This window comes from Tursiops truncatus, chromosome 7 (assembly GCF_011762595.2).
Source record: "Tursiops truncatus isolate mTurTru1 chromosome 7, mTurTru1.mat.Y, whole genome shotgun sequence".
Lineage (NCBI taxonomy): Eukaryota > Metazoa > Chordata > Mammalia > Artiodactyla > Delphinidae > Tursiops > Tursiops truncatus.
In genome coordinates, this window is record NC_047040.1 from 12,262,741 (window position 1) to 12,284,738 (window position 21,998).

Sequence of the window (21,998 nt, forward strand, 5' to 3'; positions counted from 1 at the left end):
TCATTTTCACAATGTTAATTCTTCCAATCCAAGAACATGGTATATCTCTTCATCTATTTGTATCATCTTTAATTTCTTTCATCAGTGTCTTATAATTTTCTGCATAGAGGTCTTTTGTCTCCATAGGTATGTTTATTACTAGATATTTTATTTTTTTTTTGGTTGCAATGGTAAATGGGAGTGTTTTCTTAATTTCACTTTCAGATTTTTCATCATTAGTATATAGGAATGCCAGAGATTTCTGTGCATTAATTTTGTATCCTGCTACTTTACCAAAATCATTGATTAGCTCCAACAGTTTTCTGGTAGCATCTTTAGCATTCTCTATGTATAGTATCATGTCATCTGCAAACAGTGTCAGCTTTACTTCTTCTTTTCTAATTTGGATTCCTTTTATTTCTTTTTCTTCTCTGATTGCTGTAGCTAAAACTTCCAAAACTATGTTGAATAATAGTGGTGAGAGTGGGCAACCTTTTCTTGTTCCTGATCTTAGTGGAAATGCTTTCAGTTTTTCACCATTGAGGATGATGTTGGCTTGTCATATATGGCCTTTATTATGTTGAGGAAAGTTCCCTCTATGCCTACTTTCTGGAGGGTTTTTATCATAAATCGGTGTTGAATTTTGTCAAAAGCTTTCTCTGCATCTATTGAGATGATCATATGGTTTTTCTCCTTCAATTTGTTAATATGGTGTATCACATTGATAGATTTGCGTATATTGAAGAATCCTTGCATTCCTGGAATAAACCCCACTTGATCATAGTGTATGATCCTTTTAATGTGCTGTTGGATTCTGTTAGCTAGTATTTTGTTGAGGATTTTTGCATCTATGTTCATCAGTGATATTGGCCTGTAGTTTTCTTTCTTTGTGACATCTTTGTCTGGTTTTGGTATTAGGGTGATGGTGGCCTCGTAGAATGAGTTTGGGAGCATTCCTCCCTCTGCTATATTTTGGAAGAGTTTGAGAAGGATAGGTCTTAGCTCTTCTCTAAATGTTTGATAGAATTCACCTGTGAAGCCATCTGGTCCTGGGCTTTTGTTTGTTGGAAGATTTTTAATCACAGTTTCAATTTTAGTGCTTGTGATTTGTCTGTTCATATTTTCTGTTTCTTCCTGGTTCAGTCCCAACATGTTGTGCATTTCTAAGAATTTGTCCATTTCTTCCATGTTGTCCATTTTATTGGCATAGAGTTGCTTGTAGTAATCTCTCATGATCTTTTGTCATTTTGCAGTGTCAGTTGTTACTTCTCCTTTTTCATTTCTAATTCTATTGATTTGAGTATCATTGTGATTTAATAAGAAGTCTTAATGTCTAGTAGTGCAAGTCCTCCAAAATGTTTGTCTTCACTATATTGGCCTTTCACCTTCCCATATATATTTTAGAATTCACTTGTCAGTTGCCACAAAAATTCCTGTCAAGATTTTGGTTGGGATACATTGAATGTACAAAACAATCTTCAGAGTCTATATTTTTACAATATTGAGTCTTCCAGTCGTGCACATGGTGTATTCCTCTATTTATTTAAATCTTCTCTAATTTCCTTCAATAGATTTTTGTAGTTTTCTGTCCAGAAGTAATGTACATGTTGTTACTTAGATTTATTTTTAGGTATTTGGTGTTTTTTAATGCTGTAGTAAATGTTACCTTTAAAATTTTTTAAATTGTCTTACTGCTATATAGGAATTGTATTTGATCAACCTATAATTTTCTACATTTAGTTATTAATTGAAATTTTGAATTCTCTATATCCTCAATTATGCCATATGAAAATAATGACCTTTAATTTCTTTCTTTCTGTTTTTAAGTGTCCTTTTTTGAACTGTCTAGGACCTCCAGTACAATTTTGATTATATATAAAGATAATGAATAGTTTTGTCTCTGCTATAGCGATAGCCCTAAGTTTTTTGTTTTTGTAGTTTATCGGGCTAAGAAAACTCCTTTTTGTCTTTTTATTCTTTGATTTTTTAATTAAAGTGTGTTGATTGCTTTTTCTGCAAATGTGGAGATGGCTATGATTTTTTTTTCTTTGTCTGATGATATAGTAAATAATGTTGATTGATTTTACGATATTAACTAATCTTGCATTTCCTGAATAAACCTAACTTTTCTAATATATAATTTTAAATTTGTTATCATTATTTTGGTATGTATATATTTTTATTTATGCTCATGAGATTGCTGTTAGGTTCTGTTATAATCCTTATGCTATAGATTTGGAAACTGAGGTGTAGAGAGTTTAAACAAATAACCAAAGGAAACAACCTAAATGTCCACTGACAGAAGAATGGATAAGGAAGATATGGTAGATATATACAATGGAATATTACTCAGCCATAAAAAAGAATGAAGTAAGCCAGACAAAAACAAATATCATATGATATCACTTATATGTGGAACCTAAAAAAAATACATAAATGAACTTATTTACAAAACAGAAATAAAACCACAGATATAGAAAACAAATTTATGGTTATCAAAGGGGAAAGGGGTAGGGGAGCAATAAATTAGGAGTTTTGGATTACCAGATACAAACTACTATATATAAAATAATAACCAACAAGGACCTACTGTAAAGCACAGGGAACTATACTCAATATTTTATAATAACCTATAAGGGAAAAGAATCTGAAACACTGAATCACTTTAATATAACTGAAGCCAGACAGAGAGTAAATGATTTAAAATGAGGAAATTTGATTCAAGAATATATTTCCATAAAATTAAATTATTAAAAAAGTTGCTGATTATGTTTTCAGAAACTAGTATAAAAATGATTCTGCTGTTCCATGAAGTCCCGTATAGTAAACATTATATGTTTGTATTTTTCTAGAGAGTATACCATTTTAGCGAGCATGATGGTTAATTTTATGTATCAACTTGACTGGGCCAAAGGATGCCCGGATGGTTGGGCATTCCTAAATGAATAAAACTTTGTTCTGGGTGTGTCTGTGAGGGTGTTTCCAGAAGAGATTAGTATTGAATCAGTAGACTGAAAAAGAACATGTTCCTCACTAATGTGGTGGGCATAATACAATGCTTGGAGAGCCTGAATGGATCAGAAGGACAGAGAAAGGGTGAATTTGTTCTCTTTTTTGAGCTGGGACATTCTTCTTCTCCTGCCCTCAGACATCCACCTTCCTGGTTCTTGGGCCTTCAAACTGACTAAATCCCACCACTGGCTCTCCTTACAGTGTCCAGCTTGCAGACAGCAAATCATGGGGCTTCTCAGCCTCTTATACCTATTATATGTATATGTTCTATTTGTTCTTCTTCTCTAGAGAACCCTAATACAGAAAGATTATTTTTTTTCCAACCAGTGGTAGTACTTTTTTTTTTTTTTTTGTGGTATGCAGGCGTCTCACTGTTGTGGCCTCTCCTGTTGCAGAGCACAGGCTCCGGACGCGCAGGCTCAGTGGCCATGGCTCATGGGCCCAGCTGCTCCATGGCATGTGGGAACTTCCCGGACCAGGGCACGAACCCGTGTCCCCTGTATTGGCAGGCGGACTCTCAACCACTGCGCCCCCAGGGAAGCCCGGTAGTACATTCTGACCACAGTTTACAAAATGCTAAATAATCTTTCTCTGTCTTTTTTACTCTCTTTCTACATGCACACACATTCATTATGCTTCAGCCACACTGACCACCTGCTGTTTTCTGAATATGCCAAAGCCAAGGTGTGTCTGGTCATCACACGTGCTATTCCCTCTACCTAGAAATTCTTCCTCTAGACATCTGCATGGCTCAGTCCCTCATTTCCTTCATTCTCTGCAAAAATGCCATCTTATTAAAAAGGACTTCCCTGACTCATGCCACCTTTCTATGTACATTATTAACATCTACACTCAGAGCCATGCTCCTTCCTTCCCTGTTCATCCATAAACAAGTTTTCTTTATTTGTTCTCTTTACCTCTTTCCCACCTCCATAAGCGGGATATTTTAAATTCATCTTTCTAACTTCTCCAGAATAATGTGAACTCACTTAAAAGGCAAGGCTTTGCTCTGAATCCTATTCTTACAGCCTGGATAAGTGTCTGACATATTATAGACTACTTTTTTTTAAACAAATATTTGTTGTATGAATGAACGAATAAGTGAATGAATGAGTTTCTAAGCGTCTAAAGTTACCCAATTTCTCAGAAATTCCTGCTAATTATTATTTTTTCCCTGTGAATCTCACCCTGAAGAAAGACAGGTTTGTTTCCTTCATCATTATCTCCTTTTTATAGCAATGATGTCAGAAGGTGTTGACAGATAGTTAATGCATCTTTGAGATGCATCCTGTCTATGCCCAAGGTAACTTGGAGGTGGAAGCATTTATCATTTGCCCTATGATAAGCTCCTGTTGTTTGCTTGTGGTGCAGGAAGTTCTTAATGCCCACTTTATATGTAATATACTTGAAAAATGAAAGATTATTGTTGATATTAAAGTAAGATACACAATATCATATGTAATTTGTTTCCCTCAATGTATGCCTGTTAGCTATATTCAACTCTGTCCTTCACAACTGGTCCTGAGATAAATGTAAAAGTAGGGTTCTGTATATAAATGGTCCATCTATCTACCAAAGTGATTGATCTCTGGGGCCAAAGAAATAATTGCAATTTATGAGATACACTTGTGATAGTCATGAATGTTCAGCAGAGTAGGTAGACTGGGTGGCATGACTCTGATTTTAATTATAGGTCAACTCAACTTAATTCCATAATGTCACTCTTCACCCTTCCTTCTTCCTTTAAACTAAAAGCTAAAAGTACAAATGAACTAACTTTTGAATGTCAACCTGAGTTCCAAGAACTAGATGTGCAATTCTGATCAAGTAATTTGACCTCCTGGGCTCTCTGTTTCCCTAGCTTGGCCTGTATGATTTCTAATGCCCACACTTAAATCCACAAAATGCAATGATTCTATATATTAATTATTAATCATCTATTAAGGGAACCAGTTTGGGGATTAGAAATTAGATGAGAAGAAGCGTGTTAGTCCTAAGTCCCATGCATAAGTTTCTGATAGAAAGAGAAAAGAGGGAGAAAGAGAAGAAAGAAAGAGAGTCCTAAGTCAGAAATCTTTAAAAAAAATACAACCCCAGTTTTTTAAACCACAACCCCAGTTTGCCATACCTTCCTTACTTGGGAGGACAGATGGAGGTCAGAGTCACAGAGTAACAAGTTTTGTTGGAGTTTTCCTTTAACCAGTGACCCAGAATCTCATTGTCTTCTTGAACATCATTCTTCCTCTGCATGAAGGTGTTTCTAAGACTTTCTAGGGAGTGTGCTAAGAGTGAGGAAGGAATTTGGAGCGAGGCTCCAGGAAAGTGGTTTCGGTGATGTCGACAGCAAGAGTAAAGTTTCCAGTATCTGGCGGAGTATGGTGCATCCAAGATATGATGTGGCTAGAGCCTAAAGATTGTGAGTAGGGGAAAGGGGTGACATGAGATCAGAAAGTTAGGCAGGGGCTAGATCCAGCAGGGACCTAGAGGACAGCTATTTTAGCTTTTATGTGCAATATTTATGCTCACCATAAACTGAGGTAGGGCTGAGGTGGTAGGAAAATTCAATTGCCAAACATCATGCTGTATTTAGGGTGAATCTCCTGCCACCAAGGGTTTCCTTACAAGTTCAAGTTCCTTCTGGGTGCCTCCTTCTTAACTTAGTTTAAGAGGACTCCCAGAAAGTCCTAGACTTTGCATAGATTTCTTGAAGATCCGCCCTACTAACTCACTAGATATGCCCAGTCATATCAGAGCCAAATTTTAGGTATAAAGCAGAAGTATCTGTACTCAGGCCACATCATAATAGAATTTCATAATCAAAATTTATGATGCTTTCAGGAATCTAAAAATTTATGTGTCATGTACACCTTGACTTCTAATAGGAGATTAAAGATGTTTCAGATAAGGTTATCACTTATGTCTCTCATCAAAAATGGACTTTTAATTATCTCCTTCCCTATCTGCTTGCTGACCCACTAATCCTAGCTAATCTTATGGCTCCTTCACAGAAATGAAGCCACACCCCTCTTGAAATAGGTCTCCTTATTAGTAGAAGAGGCTAGTACTACTGGGATTATTTTCAAGCTCTCTGACAAAATATAGACAAACCCTCTCGAAAGGGTTGACAGGGCAATAGCTGGCCTGATTGGAAGCTAATATGTAAAACAATAATATAGGTCTTCCATATCACCTTAAAGGTGACTGACTTCATGCCAACGTGTTGAGAACACACTACTTTCCCATTAGAGAAGATGATCAAATATATTTTCGTATTACATTTATGTGGCAAGGCTAGTTAGTAAGGACCAACAAAATACTTGTTTCAACCGCAGTGATAAAACAAAATGCTTGCAATTAGGAAACCTCCACTAACAAAACCAATCATTTTAATGGAAGGAACACATTATACTGCTAAAGTTGTGTTCCAGTGTAAGATGTTTATTTATAAAGGATACTTTATTTAGTAATACTAACGAAGCTTGAAGAGAAAGCAAAAGGACTAACAAACGGAAGTACAGTATTAATTTTTTTGCAAAATATTTTATAAAACTTAACTTAGGTTGACTTAAATGTTTTCATTTTATTTTTTAAGGGGAAGAATCATTTCTCCCTGTTGGGTTCATTAAATGATATCAAACCATTTGTTGGTAAGTTCCTATTGGGTTAATACTGCATTTTTTGTTTCTAAGATTTGATTCTATGGTTATTTGAAGTAAACTTGTTAACAGCTGTATTTTTCATGAAAACAGCAAGTTTTAATCACACTAATCCAATTATTTTTCAGGGAAACCCAGTAAGGACAATTTGACTCCTGCTACATACCAGCCTAACAGATTTATTAACTAAGAGATGTATGTTAAGTAATCATGTAGGACCTCTCAGCGCAGATTAATTTGAGATTTAAATGCAGGATTCCTTTCTAGTGCTGATGATATCAAGACAAATCACACACCATTTCAACAAGTGTTAAAATTCCCAGCAATTTCTGTTAATCTATGGTAGAAATAGTTTAAGATATAGCTTTTATGCGTTGTGTTGATTCAGTTGCCCAGAGTAGAAGCATATATAATGTTATATAAAGCTAAGCAGATGGTTAAAATAAATTTTCTTGGACATGGAGATACAAACTACAACCCCAAGTTCAAAGAACAAATAACATTATTTTTTATTCTATTGACTCTTGGACAGTTTGTATGAATGACTGAGGGTCAATGACATCCACAGCATGGTCAGAACTGCTCTAGCAGGGAAGGGTCTGCTAACTTGTACCTAAGGCTTACTGTGTGCCAGACACTTTATGTATATTAGCTCATTTAATTCTCACAATAATTCTCCAGGGAGGGGTGCTACCACTGTTATCTTCCTTCTAAAGATGATGAAATTGAGGTGTAGAGATTAAGTATAATCATGTGTCCAAGGATAGAGAGAAAGGGAGCAGAAGAGGGAGGATCTGAACTCAGGACCTTTGACTCTAGACTCTGCTCTTCACCACTGATCTATTTATGCTCTAGGAATGGAAGTTGATTACTGCCGTGCCCTCTCTGGGTGGGTAGTAATGTTACCTGGACTTGTCTTGGTTTGAGATGTTGGAAAGACACTTCCTGCTTAAGGTCCCCATGGTTATCCTAAAAACATCCCTAAGGATCAGGCCCTCTCATCCTGTTTCCTGTCTTGGTAGAAGGTGATGGCAATCAAGTTAGTTCTCTAAACTTTGTGAAGGAAGAGAGGAAGGGGAGTTAACATGGACATTTGTTCAAGCTAAGCATAAGGAAGAAGAGCTCTATCAAGACAGAGTGACTGATAAATAATGACTTTTCAAATAATAAACTTAGAAAAAAAAGTGAAAAAAACTTGCTATACTTTTTGCCATAGTCTAGAATAATGGCTCTCTCTTAGAAGTTCATGTACCATCTGAACCAGAGTTTCTTCACTTCAGCACTACTGATATTTTGGAATGTATAATTTTTTTTGGATGCAGGAGGCTGTCCTGTACCTTGAAGGATGTTAACCAGCATTTCTAGCCTCTACTCACTAGGTGGCAGTAGCATCTCCAGTGTGACAAACAAAAATGCCTCCAGGCATTGCCAATGTCCCCTGGAAGCAAAATCACCCCTGTGGCTTCCCTGGTGGTGCAGTGGTTGAGAGTCCGCCTGCCGCTGCAGGGGACACGGGTTCGTGCCCCAGTCCGGGAAGATCCCACAGGCCGTGGAACGGCTGAGCCCGTGAGCCATGGCTGCTGAGCCTGCGTGTCCGGAGCCTGTGCTCTGCAACGGGAGAGGCCACAACAGTGAGAGGCAAAAAAAAAAAAAAAAAAAAAAAAAAAAAAAAAAAAATCATCCCTGGTTGAGAATGACATATATGTGTTTGTGTGTATATAGTTGTGATCTAAGTAGGATAAAAGGGTTTTCATAGCTTTAATATTAATATAATTTCTATGAATTTCTATGTGTTTAGAAAAATGGGAGTTTTTTATTTCCATGCAGATTAGAATATTTATCTTTTAATTAGTTAATTGATCTTTGGCAGAGTGATTGTCACATGTAAGATAAGAAAGATAGATTTTTTTTTTCAGGGTATGGAATAATGAAGGTTAAAGCAACCTAAAATGGTAAAAAAAAACCTGACTTACTGAGAAATCAGAAACAATTCAATAGGGATATTTCTAATCCAAGCAGAGTGGAAGTGTATCATATAAAAAAGTAGTTAAAGCTTGAAACATTGCATCAAGAAATAGTGACAATGGGAACTTTATCAGCTTTCTTGATTAGTATCATGGCATGTCAGTCTGGGGGCCTATTTAAGATCAACTTAATTTTCTCATTTTTCAAAGAAACGGGGGTGCATGAAAATTAAATTACTCTGTGGAGTTCCTGATGGCCGACATAGGAATGGAAGGTTGATCTCCTGATTCTCATTTCTACTAAACACAGTTTCTCTGGGGAATGCATGAAATCCAGGTTAGCTGTCAGGAACAGCCTTCATTTCCTACCCGTGCAACCAAGGGCTCTATTTGCCTGCATAACTCGTTTTTTCTTTCCTCTTTAATATTTCTGTTATACTGCTGTCACCCTATGTTTCTCTTTCATCACTTAAGTTTTGTTTTGTAGGGAAGAGATTATATCATCCTAGTACCTAGCATGGTTATTCAATAATAAAATATTTTATGAACCTTAAGAATGATAGATTCCAAACACTGGGGACTGATGCAGAGGCTTCTGTGAAGCTTCCAGATGATGCCTGTGTTTCCCCAACATGGAGAAAACTATTATTAGACGTTATTGTTTGATTTGATTGATTTTTCTGTCCTCTTTTCAGAATGCTTCCATGAGAACCGAACTCTTGCTCAATCTTGGTTCTCCATGGCTCCACGTGGTAATTGGCAAATAGGGGACTCTTAATAAATGTATTCGTTGAGTGATGAAATAAAGTAGTGGATTTGCCAGGATGGACACAGTGGAAATTTTCAAAATAAATTCACATGCAATACAGTCTCTTGACAACCATTTACCAAACAGGGTATGTATTATAATATGTAGAAACAGCAGACCACTCAGCCAGACTTGGATGCGAGTTCAGTTCTGATCGTTATTAGCTACGTGACCTCAGTCGAGTTGTTTAACTCCCAAAAGCCTAACTCCTGCATTTGTAAAAATGCATTATATTTTTAATACTATAAGATAATACTATAGTAGTTATTTAATATATCAGTTACATGAGTAGCATTTATCTCTTAGGGTTCTTATGAAAATTAAATGAAAGAATGAAGGTAAATTGACTAGAACAGTGCTTGGCACCTATGCACTTAATAATTGTGAGCTGGGTGGAAAGCATACTTCTATCCCACCTGGCTATCTTGCCAATAGACAAATTTTCATTGGCCAAACCCCGGGTTTGGGGGAAAAATTGCCATGTGGTAAGTCTCAAGATTTATGCCAGACAAGCCTCTTATTTTTTCCAGCATCCAAGCAGTAGGCACCCCTGCTTTTTCTTCCTCCCTGCAGTAGGGTCGTGGCTTGGTCCCCAGGCCAGCCCAGCCATCTTTATAGTGACTAGCTGTATAAATGGACTGAGAGCCGCCTTATCCACAGGCCACTTATTCTGGATTCAAAAATAGGATGAAGGAAACAGCCCTTTGAAATTCAGCCTGAGTCCCTTGATACTGCAGTGCTTTCCAGGGAAGTCTCTCATGAGGAAAGGTACTGAATGCTCAGTAATTATCAATAAAAAGGAATTCACTTTCCCCTTGGCTATTTTTTCCTTTGTGTCGGAGAACTCTAGAGAGCACCAAGGGTGAAGTACCAAGACCCAATCCTTTCAATTATTATTAAAAGAAGATAAGCCTTAGGATCCCGTCCTTTATCTACATGAGAAAATAAGATATGGATGACAATAATAGCTAGCTGAGGGATGGGATCTACATGTCAGTAAAGAAAATAGAACAACTATATTTAAAGGCTGGAGAGACATATAAAAGAAAATGCTGACTGTATTGTAATCTGTCTTCCATGTCCATACATAGTCATTTACTTTATGCTAATAGATGTGTTAACATCTATTTTCTTCTGAATAATGAAGTCACATACCTCCCTGGTAGGCGACTTTTGAGTTGCGTCTATAGACCTTCTGAGTTGCATGTATAGACCTTTTGAGTTATTCCACATGGAATAATTTGAGAATGAGAACACAGGATATCATGAGATGGTAAAACAGAAGGATGAACTGAATAGCGCCCCCTTCAGGAAGAGGAAGGAAAGGGAGGTAACACAGCCCAGCCCTAGGAGAGCAGAAGGTGAGGGGTGATGTAACAGTCTGGGCAAATGTGGTCACAGAGAATGGCTATGTTCTGAAGAGCGCTGGCAATGCTGAACTCAGTAGATTATAAAAATAATTAAATTAAAAAAAAACTCCATTTGTTTCTTCTCAATCGTGGACATTTTTTTGTCTCTGGAGTCACTGAGGGTAAGAGGCAAAAAGTCAACAATTTTGAGACTTAACAGACTTGAAGAGAGAATTCATTCATTCATTCATGCATTCATTCACCCATCCATTTATTTATCCCTTTAATGAACGTAGTGTGTTCCTTCTATGTCCCAGAGAAGAAAAAAAAAAATGAGATACACATCTCAGTGGTGTCAATGCTCTTAACAAAAATCCTGAAGATTAAAGATTTGGAAAGATTCTAGCAATTCAGAGATGGTATATTAAAAATAACTGAACAGTAGCTGTTGCTGTAAAAGAAGCATGGGAAAGATATCACTACGCTCCTTTATTATTTTATAATTAGAAAAAATACTTTAAAATGTCTGCCTAAGTTTATTGGTGTCCTGTGCAAGATTTAGATCTTCAACAAAGATTCTTTGTTAAGAGAATGATTTTACAGAGCTGACACTCTAAATTTAGTTGTAACTGCTCTATAAAATAGCAGAATGATAAAAAGAAATGTAAGACTTTTAGATTAAGTTTCTATGACCCACTTATAACTGAGTGATAGATGATTAATTTTAGTTCATATTGTTGATTGGCTCTTTATGATAATCGCTTTTTGATTGTTTTATGCAAATTGAAATTTAAAGGTGAGATTTATAACACTAGAAAGATTGTTATTAAGCCCTGAACAAAATAAAATGTGTTTATAAAGTGAATTTTAATCATATTTCTCTGCAAAAAAAACAAGTTCATATTTCACAATTAAATAAAAACTGCTTAGGACTAAGAAATGTTTTTATGAAATATTCTCAGTTCCTTGAAAAAGGTAAGCCATACAATAATAGAGAATTGGGATTTGGGAAAATATGTCTCATCTTCTGACTTTAATAATCAAAATCACACATAAATTCCATAATTATAATAGCAATAATAACAGTAACTCACCTTTATTGATCACTTAGGGTGTGCCAAGTTTAGTGCCAAGCACTAGTCTACAAGTTGTTTTACTAATGTTCACCATAGCCTTGTGAGATAAGTATTCTTCTTCTCGTTCTACAGATGAAATGCTGTGTCACTAAGATGTTGAGTAATTTGTCCAAAGTCACACAGCTGATAAAGTGTGGAGGTTGGTTTCTCCTGGTCTGTCTGGTTCCTAAACCCACAGGATCAACTATGCTTGCTGGCACAGTATAGAAGTTGCTTTTCTTCGACACTGTCAGCCAACGTTTGCATTAAGGGGAAAAGAAGTCTTACAGTAACCCTTGTTTGATTTCAAAATGTGAAGAAGAAAATGGAGAGGAAAGTGGACCCTGTCTCTTGATGAATCATAAATTCTATCTTAAAGGGATGCACCCTTTAAGCTGGGCTTCCATATTGAAGCACAGCTTCTCGCTTAGCACTAAGCACTTACTTAATTCTAAGAATATCACGTCCAAAGCCTATAGTCTGTCGGAGGAAATTTCCCTTGAGTGTACATTATACAGGGGAAATCCCAATTGTAACCCAAAATGAAATGAGATGAAAAATGAAAAAGAAAATTCAGCTCTACTCTCCATTCTGCCCCACTGTCTCCATTTGGAGAAAATTTCTCAACATTCTCATGGTTTGAGCACATATTTAACATTTTGAGAAACGATCATTTGTCTTAGGCTAGAATATCCATCATAAATATCCTCTGCTCAATTATTTAGGACAGCTCCTGTTTCTTCTCACACTCTCTTCTTGCAAGTTCACTACTGTGATAGCAATCATACATCATACCCTCCAAAATGTAGTAATTAATACTTAATAATAGGAATGTAGGGAAGTTTATTTTTGGTCTCTCTTATTATAAAATGAAAGTGCTTTTTATGAAGATCTTGGGGGAACACTAGGTAGTGTGGCCGTTTTCTTGAATTTCCAAATCTAATTTCTGAAGAACTCCATCAACAGAAATCAACCAGTTGGAATTGTGCTGAGGACTGTGCTTTTCCCTAAAAGCTCCTGAATGAAGAATGCCCTTCAAAATGATGTGTTAGTCAGAGATCCCAAACTGGATAGATTTCCTCTCTTCTCATTATTCTTCAACCAGTCAGAGATATTTGCGGTATATATATGTTTGGAGTGATAAGCCAGACAAATGTCAGGTTGATCGAACAAAGATGAAAATAGAAAATGGAGTTGAAAGACACTGGGAATTAAGATGAATGCTATAGGAATAAACCTTAATAAAACAACAAATTTATTTGTGTTACAACTCCAAATCTAAATTTATGAATAATGTATTATTTGGATAATAATGATATTTGGAAATATTCAGAATTCAAATTTGATTTTCTATACTTTATAATATTTTCATGTTTAGCTTAGTTGATTCTTCCTCTCAATTATCCAACTGGACTGCAAATCAAATTTTTCTAAAACCAATTTTAAGAAACCTTTGCACACTATTCTCACAGTTCCTGTTTAAGTGGCTTAAGCCTCTTAAAATGTTCTTCTCCCAAACTAGTTTGAGTTCATTAACTCCTTACAAGTTATTCCCTGCCTCATGCCACATTGTACATTTGTTAATAGTTTCTGATACTTTCTAGTTGTAGGAACATTTTTTTCTACTTTTAATGGGGAGAAGAAAAGATTGAGTATTGCTTTTTTTTTGAGTTGGAACATCTTGATTACATGATTTCAAGACATCACCTTTTGTGTTATGTCTTTCAATTTTCCCAAAAGTTATAAAATTTTCAAGATGGTAGAAAAATATAATTGTTCCTTCATGAAAACACACAAGAAAAGAACCAATGTAAAATATTTGGTTCTCTTTCCCTGTGAAATAAAGCAACAAAATGTATTGGCCTTCTTATTCTAGCTCTGAATAAGTCACTTGTTTCTGGGATATTAGGAATTTTTAGCCAGGTGCCAGTGTTACCCACAAGATGGAGAAAATTCCCATCAATTTTGAGTTATGACTGTCATTTTGTTCTTGAGAGACCTACATCTTTATCAAACTTGTAAAAATAGAAGAAAATAAACAAACCTGTAGATCCAAACTCTTGAAAATAGGTTCATAAAGTCATCGACATGTGATAAGATTTGAAATTCTAGAAGGATCTGGCTCATGGTCCCCTTCCCCAAACTCTCACTACCCATCCCTACTCAGAACCGGGTCAACATGCTGGGTTAACTCTGTGTTTTCTCCATGTTAGTTACATCTTTCTAATTTATGGTTTTAAGTCCTATTGAAATGCAAGGACATTTTTTTTTTTTTATTGCAGGAAAACGATGCATTTACTTTGCAGAGGTAGTACAATGGCTGCTGCAGAGTGTGGACATGATTAATATCACCTTAAAGTGCTGTCTGGCCCGGTTTTGCTTGTTTAGAATGTAGCCTCATTAAGACGGACTCCCATCTTACTTTCCAAATGAAGAATCTGGGAGAAGATTTTGATAAGGTAATAAGAGGTTGGGAGTGGATTTAACTACCTGAAGTTTCGGTAGTGATGCCAATGAAGAGGTAGGAGGGCACTGAAGGAGGAGAGAAACACTGAACACAGACAACTCACCCTGCTTTACCAGTTTGCTTCAAGCAGCTTTGGCAGAAGTCCTCACTTATTTTCACCTAACCAGTTCACAGTTTTCAACCCACATTGTAACCTCACCTCAGCTTTCAGATTGCCTCTAAGACACATAATTATATAAATAAGAACATCTAACAACAAACTGTTGGGTCCCAAGAAGCTAGGGTGACAGATGACAGTCCTGGATTGATACAGTTGTGAATTTCTTTATTTAAAACCTCATCTCTCATTTAAACTCTGTTGATTCTGTCTTTGCAGGCAAGGTTTTTCCACAGCAGTTCAAAATATACATAGTTAATGCTTCTGTTAAGACAAGCTTTTTAGGTGAGACTGAGTTGTTATTTATTCTTCACCCACACTATTAGCATATTAATGGTTGGGTATTTTAAGAATAAGTAAATAAAGTCTCTTTGTATCCACTGAATAATATATCACATTATTATACACATATAATATATACACATATATATACAATATACACACCTATATGTAATACACATGCATATAAATGTGAAACAACCTTCTGTTTGCCGTATTAGCTTTAATAACTGGTAACACATGCTCTCTTATGAGTCTAAGATTGTTAATATTTTTTCTCATTTGACAGAGGAGTTACCTTGGATAACCTATCCCCACACAGAGTTTTATGGCCTGTTTTCCAAATTACTCTGAAGTGAAAACCACAGTGGAAATATTCCAGAATCACATTCCTGGCTCTGGAACACAATGCCTTGGGGGTTTGCCAATTTTCTTTTCTTCATCATTCAGAGTAGTTTATAAAAATGTTTTTATATGCCAGTATTGAGTACTGGCACTCATGTGTTCTCCTTTAAATTCATTGCTGGCAGCTACCAAGATAATTAGGAAGAAACATAGAAGTATCGGTTGAACAGTACCTCTCAGTCTAGGAGATCTCTCATTACCTTAGATAGGTCATTAATTTGTACCATGGAGAGTCCATCTAAAATGCATGGTTAGAGAGTAAAAGGATGAATCAAGACTTACAGGAACTTGCTGCTAGAACAAGATGTTACTGCCAATTTAGTGTCTTACCAGGGTAAATTTTTCAATGCCTCAGTAAGTTTCATTACAAGTGTCATCAAAAAACGTTTAAGAATTCTGGACAACACCCTCTGCAGCATTTAAAGAGTGCTGTAGAAAGGAAACAATGCAAAGAACATATATTCTATGATCAACATCTATAGCAATTTTAATACAGTCACATTAAAAAGCATAAAACATGACTACGTAAAGTACATTCAAGAATGCAAAAAAAGGCTTCCCTGGTGGCGCAGTGGTTGAGAGTCCGCCTGCCGATGCAGCGGACACAGGTTCGTGCCCCGGTCCGGGAAGATCCCACGTGCCGCGGAGCGGCTGGGCCCGTGAGCCATGGCCGCTGAGCCTGCGCGTCCGGAGCCTGTGCTCCGCAACGGGAGAGGCCACAACAGTGAGAGGCCCGCGTACCGCAAAATAAATTTTAATATTAGGAAATCAGTTTATCTACTTACATAATTTGTCCTATTAACAGATTAAAAAGAAAAAAAAAACAGGCAACTCACTTGATAGTTATTAAAGACATTTGATAAATTTCGTGACATTGTTAGAATGTTTCACGTGGAAAACATTTTTTGAAATGGTCATGTATATTTTCTCAATAGGATAGGAATAATCAAATTCAACCAGTGATTTGCAGCACAGTAGAAGGATTTTATTTAAAATAAAAAACAAGACATGAATGCCAATATCACCATTACATTTAGCATTTTCTCTCAAGAGCCTGTTCGTCCATTCGGAAACAACAGCAACAACAAAAAAAAAGCGGTGTAATCATGAGAAGAAAGGAGGCAAAACTGTCAATATTTAATTTTTTGATTGTATATATACAGACCACAAGATAACCAATTGGGTGGAGGGAGGGGTGTTAGAACTGAGTTCAGCAAGGAAGTCATTTAAAATTTAATTTACAAAACTTTTTAATCCCATTTTGATTATAACCAGTTAAATATAGTAGAAACAAAAAATGAAATGCTTAAGAATAACCAAGGCATATGTGGTACGTTCCTGAATAAAATCATAAAAAAGTTATTGAAGCACATAAAATAAGAATTGAAATACGGAGAGTTGTTTTCCAAAGATGTCAATTTTCTTTGAATTAATATATAAATGTAATTCAGTCCTAATAAAAATCTTCCTTCTTTCTAGAATATGATAAAATGATTCTAGGGTTGATCTGGAAGAGTAAATATCTGATTATAGGCAAACATCTAAAAAAGTCGAGTATTGAAGGGGATCTTAAAATGCATTAGAAAGCCATGGTAATCAGAAGATTTTGTCACTGGGAATAAATGTAAAGGAATAAGAAAATTAAAATCCAGCTTTGTGCTGCTATGATAGTCCCCGAGTACATATTGAAAAGAAATATCATTTCCTAGGTATGATTATTATTCACTTCAATTCCATTATCCTGTGGCTACATACACAACCAGTATTCATTGGAAGATGTATAGTTCCTGCTATTGTATCCAACAAGCTATTTTTCTTGGTATGATCAGACAGGTTATATAGATGCAAACAAACACTACTTTTTAATGTCAAAAGTGTTGATTTTTAGTCCCCTTTTCCCATAAAAACCCATACATTTCACAAGTAATTGTTTCATAATTTTTGAATATTTTAAAAGCAATATATATAAGTAACATGTTTAGAGACAAAATAGAAATTATACACCTTTACCTACCCTAGGATAATCTTTCTTTTTTCATCATTGACCACCTGAGGGGCTAAAATTAGTATTTTGTTCTTTGTATTTCATATTTAACTACCAATGAGCTTGAAATTTTGCTTTGTGGGCTACTTGTGTTTTCCTGTGTGAATTATATGCTTCTATTTTTAAGCCATTTTTTCCAATCTAAGTTTTCTTTATTTTAAAAATTGATTTTTAAAAATATATCTACATACTAAGACTGTTAGACCTCTGTTTTTCAAACACATGGCAAGATTTTCCCATACTGTCCTTTGACTTTATTTATAGTGAATTTCATCATAGAGAAATTTTAACTTTTATGTAGTCAGATTTATTGATCTTTCCCCTGTGCCTGTCATGCATGATAGGACCTTCCCCATTCTTTTTTTTTTTTTTTTTTTTTTTTTTTTTTTTTTTTTTGCGGTACACTGGCCTCTCACTGTTGTGGCCTCTCCCGTTGCGGAGCACAGGTTCCGCATGCGCAGGCTCAGCGGCCATGGCTCACGGACCCAGCCGCTCCGCGGCATGTGGGATCTTCCCGGACCGGGGCGCAAACCCGCGTCCCCTGCATCGGCAGGCGGACTCTCAACCACTGCGCCACCAGGGAAGCCCCACATTCTTTTATTCACTTACACTTCTCTTTGTAAACTGGTGGTTTCATTGTCATATGTAAATCTTTAATCCATTTGAATTTATTATAGTGTAAAATATGAGGAGGGAATATAACTTTACTAGTCTGTTTTCCTTCCCTTTTGAAATATGATTATATGATCAATATACTTTTATATATATTAATACATAATATATTTGATATATATTTATGTATTCAATATAATATGATATGTTAATCAACAATAATGGGGTACATAATAATATACACACATGAGTTAATATCTTCCTTTCTTCCCTTTTAGTGCTACAGCAGGCGGAATTTTACTGCTGAGGTTGTGAGGGAGAAAGCAGCTTCCAAGGGGGCCCAGGAGGACATATACCTGCTGTATTTGAAAAGCAAGCAGCCAGCATTTTGAATGGTATATTGGAGCATAATAAGGCTTTCTAAATAAATCAAGTGTAGAGCTGATTAATAATATTTCATGTAAATGCATAAGCAAATTGTAATTTACCTTCATACGAGGCATAAATTATTTGTTACAACCTAAAAAGGAGTGTGAAGAGACAATTCAGAGGAGAACCTTTAGCTTAATGCTTAACTGCCAAGCCTTGTGCAAGCTACCATCAGAGACATCTGACACCTACTGTGACCAAAGCACATACTTGACAGGTTGTAAGTTTCCTAAAGCCACCATTTCAAATTGAAGTTGTGAACCTGAAGGTAGAAAGACTGAGAGTGGACCTAGAAGACTTCTATTCCCAAGTATTCTATTCCAATTTCTCTGTCTGCTTTATCACTACCATGATCATTACCTTCACCATCATTGACAGTTAGGTCTCTCCACTGTTCCATGAGGAAATCTCAGGTGTCAATAATGAATGGATGTACACTAAACAGTGTCCTTCATTACTATTTTGATATATGCAAAATAGTATTGATATCATTTTTAGTTAAGGTATTACCTAAATTAAAGTGCTTTATGTGAACATAAGCATGTTTGCTTGGTGAAATGTTGACTGTCCCAATTTTTGTTTATGTCCTTTTCAACAGGTTCTCTTACCAAAGTGAAGCTTAAAAGGTACCACTTTACTCAAGTGATCAAAGTAAACATTATCAGTAATGGGACAAATCTAAATTACTGATATGATATAATGTGAACAACTCAGCATCATTGCTGTAATGTTATACATAATATATAACAAATCTAACCATAAGAAAACATCAGAAAAACCCAAATTTGAAGGACAGTCTACAAAATAACTGGTTTGTAATCTTTAAAACATTCAAAGTTCTGAAAGCCAAGGAAAAATGGAGAAATTATTCCAAATTGAAGGATATTGAAGAGATATGTCAGCTAACTGCAATGTGTCATTCTGAACTAGGTTTTTTGTTGCTGTTCCTGTTGTTTTGTTTTTACTGTTTTGCTGTGAAAATCATTATTATGTTAATTGGAAAACCTGAACGGGGGTCTGAAAGTTAGATAGTACTAATGATATATCTGTGCTAACTACCTAGGTGTGAGGGTGGTAGTGTGGCTATCAGGAAGAATGTCCTTGTTTGTAGAATATGACAGTGAAGAGTTTAGGGGTGATTAGGGTGAAATTTACTTTCAGATGGTTTAGAAAAGACAAGATCTTCCTATAGTACTCACAACTTTTCTGTAAGTTTGGGGTTATTTCAATTGTTTCAAAATAAAATTTAAAAAGAAATAAGCATGTTTGACAGGTAAATTATTAAGATGTAGTTATTGATTTTCTACACTTAGGCCAGCATTCCGCCATGACTTTTCAACAATGGAAGTGTATTATTTAAGATATGCTGGCCACCCTGGAAGAATTTAGTCTATTTGAGTATATCATATATGAAATAGAATCATTTAAAGCTAATGAAGTCCTACTCTATATTTTCAGTAGACATTCAGAGATTGACTGATGTATGTAGAAATCAAAGAGAGTGCCTTTGGGGAATATTTTGTATAAAACATTCTTTGAGTTAACAGGAAACTTCTCTTGCCTGTATTAGTGAACCATGGTTAAGCAAGGGGTAGAATGCAACGATGATATTGGGTAGGTGAAAATACATGATTGGCCAAGGATTGTCAGCTGAGCTACTAATTGTAGCAGCTGGGCTCTGAATAGAAGCTTGTGGATATACAGTCAGCAAAATCCAACACTCCACTTTTACATTGAAATAAGGCGTGTACAGATGCTCATTATTCCTTTTCTTGTCGTAGGACACAAAGTGTTTTAGATGACTTTCAGAGCAGCATTGTAATATACTATCATGCCCACCCCTTTCAAATCTTGTCTTTAGTGTGGTATGTGAATGTCACATTGGTTTTTAGATTCATGAGGATCTTCGGACAATTTCTTTGCAAAAGGATTAAAGCATTTCCAGATGCTGTGTCAGCTGACTTGTACTAGAAGTTCTCTTGAATAAAGATGGTGCTATTGTTTGATGTGAACTTACCAAGGCCAGGCTAACACATCCTCCTACCTGGTGTATGTCCATTTGCATACCATGTTGAATGTTATCCCACCCCTATGCTCCTTCATTTCACTACTTGCACTCAGATGGTCCCTAAGCTTTCAGTTACTTTGACCAGTACAAAGTGGTTCCCAACACTTGTGACATATGTAAATTTGATGGTGAGTTTTAATAAAAACCCACAGATGATTCACCAAAAGAAAAACAAAAGTGAATTAACTGGTTTGGGAAGCAATCCAGTTACTGTTATTTTTTAAATCTTCCCTGAGTTCTAAAATATAATCAGAGCTGAACATTGGATGGGTTGGCTGGCAAAGGCCTCCTAAGAAATCGACTTGTTTATCCATCTTGTTGTACGGCTCAAACGACTGTTAGCATGTTAAAATATTTTTGACCTAATGGATGTAGTGTACTCAGATTGTGTAGGAACTTTGAACCTGCTCTGATGGCAGGGGAAAGAAATGATATTGAGAAATAAGGTAAGAAGAGGCAATATTTTCAATGAATCTATCTCCTGGCCTGACTTTAAACAATGAGCACAAGTGTGAAGTGACTGAGCACAATAATGTAATATTCATTCTGAATGACCTTGTCTATTAACATAGCACCTAACATGAGCCATGTCCTATAATACACTTTTAGAAGTGAAAGTTGAACAAGATTCAGTCTCTGCTGTCATGAACCACACAGCACAGTAAAAAAAGAGGCAAAATAAATACTTTGAAACTGAAACATGGGGCAAAAGAGAAATGCAATGTGGGAAAAGGAAATAGGGTATTTGGTGACAAATATGGAAGAGCACTTTTCTCCCTGAAAAGTTAGATTTTTGTAATATTTTTCTTTTTTTTTTTTTATTACCATGGTAAATTCCCTACAATTCTTACTTTTACTGCAGTATCACTAGCCCCTTGTTTATAAGTTTTTCTTCTTTGTTTGCTTATTTTTGCTTGCTAAATAACAGAACACCATGATCTGGGGCTCTTAACTTTATTTGAATAAAAATGTTTATTTATGAGAACTTAAAAAACAAATGGGGTCAGTTTCAGTTAATTCTCTAGTGGCTTCAGCAATAGTTAATTGTTTCCATCCTAAGGCAATTACAGCCAGCATTTCCCAAGACTATGACTTGGAACTTTCCCAGAGGTGATTGATAGGACAAACTCCAACAAAATGTTCCAAGTCAAACGAATCTGGGGAATTCTGGATTAGGCGAAGTTAAATACGTTTATTTACCTCAGGACTACCTAGAACCTTTAATGCGCTACTGCACAATATAACTCACCAAGAAGAGAATATTTTTTTCAAGGTTTCTAAAACAGCGAGCCAACGACCCCTTTTTTCTTCAGAGCTAACGGTAACATGGCCCTGTTTCCTTCCAGTTACCTCTTATAAAAGACTATAATTCAAATGTTGCTCTATCAGAGAGACTTTTTCCCACTCTCCTATCTAAATTAATATCAGACTTGCACCGATTTCTACCCTCTTACTTTGTTCTCACTTTGTTCTTCATAGAACTTACTAGTAGCCGGCATCCTTCCTGTCTGTATCTCATTCCCCTTTAGAATTTAAAGCCCATGAGAATAAAGCCCTGTTGCTCCTCCGTGCTTGCCACAGGGTAAATACTCAAAACATATTTGTTGACTGAGTTGGTTCCTGAATCACCACCTTTAGTGCATGGCTTTTGTTT

At 35.9% G+C, this 21,998-nt stretch overlaps 1 long non-coding RNA gene across 2 annotated transcripts in view; it reads left to right on the top strand.

Annotated features, from left to right (window-relative positions):
* Nucleotides 1-21,998, top strand: part of LOC117312932 (uncharacterized) — a 175,155-nt gene that overhangs the window by 145,680 nt on the left and 7,477 nt on the right. The window contains exons 6-8 of one of the 2 annotated variants that reach the window (XR_004527351.2): nt 14,166-14,342; nt 18,126-18,242; nt 18,875-19,910. This is a non-coding gene — a long non-coding RNA (uncharacterized lncRNA). Of the gene's footprint in view, nt 1-14,165; nt 14,343-18,125; nt 18,243-18,874; nt 19,911-21,998 lie in introns of those variants that run through there. The other variant, XR_004527350.2, reaches the window with a different exon arrangement.